The sequence below is a fragment of the Anomaloglossus baeobatrachus genome, chromosome 2, assembly GCF_048569485.1.
Source record: "Anomaloglossus baeobatrachus isolate aAnoBae1 chromosome 2, aAnoBae1.hap1, whole genome shotgun sequence".
Taxonomy (NCBI): Eukaryota; Metazoa; Chordata; class Amphibia; order Anura; family Aromobatidae; genus Anomaloglossus; species Anomaloglossus baeobatrachus.
The window spans coordinates 593,873,947-593,879,475 of record NC_134354.1 but is presented as its reverse complement, the minus strand read 5'-3'; positions in this window follow the sequence as shown (position 1 = coordinate 593,879,475).

Below are 5,529 nucleotides of genomic sequence, written 5' to 3'. Positions count from 1 at the left end.
AAATTATAATTATTATTTATTTATAATTTAATTTAATTATGCACTGAGGGAAGGAGCCGGACATCAGCTGTGAGCCGCGGAACACACCTCTAAAGTCATAGCAGTTCACAGAATGAGGCTGCTTTCTCTCTCTTTTTCTCTCTCTCTTTTTTTCTCTCTTTTTCTCTCTCTCTCTCTCTCTCTCTCTCTCTCTCTCCTCTTTGTAGCTGAATAATCCACTTCTGGATTCTCTACTGCAATACAGAGGTCAAGATTACCAAATCTTCCTATGCTTTTCATTACAGGCAGTGGCTCAATGGGTAGAGCTGCTACCTAAGGAGAATTAGTTCACAAGTTTGAGTCCTGGCCGTCCCGGTAAAGAATTTAATTTAATTTATTTATAATTATAATTTAATTTAATTATGCACAGAGGGGAGGAGCCGGACATCAGCTGTGAGCCGCGGGACACACCTCTAAAACGGAGTAGTTCACGGAATGAGGCTGCATTGCACTCTCCTCTTTCTCCTCTCTCTCTCTTCTCTCTCTCTCTTCTCTCTTTCCTCTCTCTCTCTCTCTTCTGTCTTCTCTATGTCTTCTCTCTTTTTTCTCTCTCTCTCCTCTCTCTCCTCTCTCTAAGTCTTCTCTCTCTCTTTTCTCTCTCTCAGACCTGGCGATGATCAGCTGATGCGGTCACCGGCCGGCATCAGCTGACACTATAAATCGAGCGGTGAGCCCGGCGTTTTACTGCCCGGCCGGCTAAACTATCAGCTGCTGCTGTCGGACAGGAGTCTGCACAGAAGTGTGTAGTTTTTGGGGGGTTTTCTGCACTGATGAATCAGCTGATTGTATAAAAGCCATTTATACAATCAGCTGCTGTGTCATGTGGTTCAGGCCCTTGAACCTGACACATCATCTGATCGCCTTGCCTTCCAGCAAACCGATCAGATGATATTGGATCCGGATTGGACGGCACGGAACCCTTGACCCAGGATTACTACAGAGGGGGGTTCTTTATTTCAATAAAGATGGAGTCACTAATTGTGTTGTGTTTTATTTCTAATAAAAATATTTTTCTGTGTGTTGTGTTTTTTTTTATCTGTACTAGAAATTCATGGTGGTCATGTCTAATATTAGCGTGACACCATGAATTTCGGGCTTAGGGCCAGTTGATAATATACAGCTAGCCCTAACCCCATTATTACCCAGTGAGCCAACCATCACCAGGGCAGCTGGAAGAGTTAGATAAAGTGCCAGAAGATGGCGCTTCTATGAAAGCGCCATTTTCTGGGGTGGCTGCGGACTGCAATTCGCAGCAGGGGTGCCCAGAAAGCTTGGGCACTCTGCGCTGCGATTCCAATCCCCAGCTGCCTAGTTGTACCTGGCTGGACACAAAAATTGGGCGAAGCCCACGTCATTTTTTTAATTATTTCATGAAATAATTAAAAAAAAAAAAAAGGGCTTCCCTATATTTTGGTTCCCAGCCAGGTACAAATAGGCAGCTGTGGGTTGGGGGCAGCCCGTAGCTGCCCGCTTTACCTGGCTAGCATACAAAAACATGGTGAAGCCCACGTAATTTTTTGGGGGGCAAAACAGTCCTGTATACAGTCCTGGATGGAGTATGCTGAGCCTTGAAGTTCTGCAGCTGCTGTCTGCTGTCTGTCTGTATGGAGGAGAGCAGACAGCAGCTGCTGAACTACAAGGCTCAGCATCCTCCATCCAGGAATGTATGTTGCAGGGAGAAGCAAGGGGAGCAGAACTGCAAGGCTCAGCATACTTCATGCATTAGTGTATACAGGAGAGCAGATAGCAGCTGCAGAACTACAAGGCTAATCATGCTGCATCCAGGACTGTATGCTGGAGGGAGAGACAGGGGGAGCAGAACTACAAGGCTCAGCATGCTCCATTCACTAGTGTGTGCAGGAGAGCAGACAGTAACTGCAGAACTACAAGGCTCAGCATACTCCATCCAGGACTGTATGCAGGAGTTTTTTGCCCACCAAAAAAATTACGTGGGCTTCGCCATATTTTTGTATGCTAGCCAGGTACAGGAGGCAGGTACGGCTGCCCCCCACCCCCAGCTGCCTATTTGTACCCAGCTGGGAATTAAAAATATAGGGAAGCCCTTTTTTTAATTTTTTCATGAATTTCATGAAAGAACTAAAAAAAACAAAAAACGACATGGGCTTCGCCCCATTTTTGTGTCCAGCCAGGTACAACTAGGCAGCTGGGGATAGGAATCCGCAGCACAGGTTGGCCCGAGCTTTCTGGGCCCCTCTGCTGCGAATTGCAGTCCGCAGCTGCACCAGAAAATGGCACTTTCAAAAAAGTGCCATCATCTGGCGCTGTATCCAACTCTTCCAGCAGCCCTGATGCCGGGTGGCTTGCTGGGTAATAAAGGGTTAATACTAGCTTTGTTTTACTAGCTAGTATTAAGCCAGAGATTCTTAATGTCAGGCAAGTTTGACCCGGCCATTAAGAATCTCCAATAAAGGGTTAAAAAAAAAAAAAGACACCACACAGAGAAAAAATACTTTAATAGAAATAAATGCACAGACACACTTAAAGACTCCATGTTTAATACTCCCTTTCATCCCTCCACAATCCATGGTCTTCTGTCTTCTTTCTCCTTCAACCCATGCAGCTCTGCTACATCAGACAGCACTGCATGGGAGGAAGATGCTGCTGCTCCCGTGCAGTCTAATCACTCAGTGAGTGAGCAGAGGCTGCGGGTTGTAAGCGGTGACGTCACTGCTGCCACCGTTGCTATAGTAATCTGACAGGCAGGTTACTATAGCAACGGTGATCTCCAATCACCTGATTCCTGGTGCCGCTATTCACTGGCTGTGGCATCCAGTCCTTGCATGTGGGCTGACTCTGTAAAGAGCGCCGACATGCAGGAACGGGGAGCCAAGTATGTGCCCAAGCATCTCACCGGTACACGGAGATGCTCAAACGAGCACCGCGTACCAGAGAGATGCACTGACAGGACCTAGCATGACGTCTAGCCATGTGACCAGTCTGTAGCCAATGAGATAATAGACATGTGCCTGGTCACATGCTATGACGACGTTACAGAAGGTCCTATCATCAGTGCTGGTTACCGGGAGGGCGCAGCGATGATCGGAAGGAAAAGCGGCAGCAGACAGAGTGCAGGACACATCGCAGGGACCTGTAAGTATAATGGCAATGTTTATTAACTGTATGTGTATATGTATAATGTGTTTGTATGTGTTTGTGTTTGCCTGCCATTGTTTTCAATGGGGTTTGAAGGTGTTCGTCGAACGTTCGCAGAACCAACCCGCCGTTCGACGAACCAAACCGAACTTGAACACTAGGGGTGTGGCTAGTACACTAGTAGAGAGGTAGAGCAGAAGACCATGGCATACACCACCAATGTCTAATGAACAAGAACAACCCTGCGATTTAGGTGATTTCATTGGATACAATTTGAATTCAAAAGTCTGATCCATTTGTTCTCCACTCAGATGAGCCAAGGCAGCGGCTAACTCCGCTTTCTCCATAGAGAACACATAATTGTTTGCTCGGTTCATATGTTTGGGGGAAGCTGAAGAGTTCCCTAAAGTCTATACATTAACTTGGTCAACCAATTTAAGGATTTTCTAAGCACTAACGTATAAAGGTTAGAAAATAATTTAAAGGCCTTTACACGGTTTCCAAGCCTTATAAATGAATGGCATATGCCATCAGTGGGAGATTAGCCTCTGGGGCCTCTCCAATCCCTGCACAGTGTTCATCCTGCACAGTCGTGCAAAGGATTGCAACCAAGCTGGTCAACTAAATTGATAGTCCTCAAACACAAGCACACAGCAATCACTGCCTGTCTATAAGAGCATTACAATTACCATTGACTGTGGCTACAGATCAATATAGACAGTAAAATTGTACTTCTTCACTTTCTAAAGGACTCTTCATTTAGGCAGCTTCATTCATCAGCCATGTACTAAACTGTACACTGGATATAGGAGGTTACAAGACAGGCGGAAATGATGTCATTAATAAGTTTGTATTCCATTACACTGAAACAATAGGTACAAAGGTTAATTATCTAAGAAGCAGAGATAATGGCATGAAGAGCAAACAAGCCCAAGCAGATTATTTCATCCATAAAATAATTTACTAATGCGTTCAGACACTGAGAAATCACACAATACAAAACCAAACGATTTTCCCACTGGTTCTCTTTTATTTCAATGAGAAAAAAATATGCACATTCAGAGGGCAGCCAGTTTTGTTCAGGGGCATGCTGTCATTGTCAGTAGTATTAGTACTATTGTTCATGATGGTCTAATGTTAATTATTAGTGATGAGTGAATATACTCGTCACTATTTGTTATTCGCTCGAATATTAAGGTATTCGCGATATCCATTACTCGTCGAATATTTTGCTCCTCGTGAGTTTCTAGACCCCTCCAAGCATGTTTGGTGCCTGATTTTCAGCCACTAAACATGCTGGAATTGCTTTCCTATAACAGTAATGCCATAGCCATCTTTGCTACTGGCATTAGTGTGATTGGGAGGCGCAGTGGAAAAAAAAAAAGACTTCTGGTCAGGAGAAGCAGGAGAATGATACTGAAGGCCACGTCTCACTAAGCAACATCGCTAGCAACATCGCTGCTGAGGCACGACTTTTGTGACGCAACAGCGATGTTGCTAGCGATGTTGCTGTGTGTGACATCCAGCAACAACCTGGCCCCTGCTGTGAGGTCGCTGGTTGTTGCTGAATGTCCTGGACCATTTTTAGTTGTTGCTCTCCCGCTGTGAAGCACACATTGCTGTGTGTGACAGCGAGAGAGCAACAACTGAATGTGCAGTGAGTAGGGAGCCGGCTTCTGCGGACGCTAGTAACCAATGTAAATATCGGGTAACCAAGAAGCCCTTCCCTTGGTTACCCGATATTTACCTTCGTTACCAGCGTCCGCCGCTCTCACGCTGCCAGTGCCGACTCCCTGCTCCCTGCACACATAGCCAGACTACACATCGGGTAATTAACCCGATGTGTACTCTGGCTAGGAGTGCAGGGAGCCAGCGCTAAGCGGTGTGCGCTGGTAACCAAGGTAAATATCGGGTTGGTTACCCGATATTTACCTTAGTTACCAAGCACAGCATCGCTTCCACACGTCGCTGCTGGCTGGGGGCTGGTCACTGGTTGCTGGTGAGATCTGCCTGTTTGACAGCTCACCAGCAACACATGTAGCGACGCTCCAGCGATCCCTGCCTTGTCAGGTTGCTGGTGGGATCGTTGGAGTGTCGCTTAGGCTACTTTCACACATCAGGTTTTTTCCATCAGGCAAAAAACGGGTAAAATGGATACAATACCGCATCCGTTTTATCCTCATAGATTTGCATTGTTACCGGATTGTGCCTGATGGCTTTGCGTTGCATTCGTTTTTTTCCGGATGTGGCAAAATTAATTAAAGCGGCGGCCGGAGGCAACGTATCTTGTAACGTTTTTTTGTCCGGCACAAAAACCGCATCGCGCCGGATCCGGCGCAATACAGCGTGTTTTACAATGGAAGCCTATGGACGCCG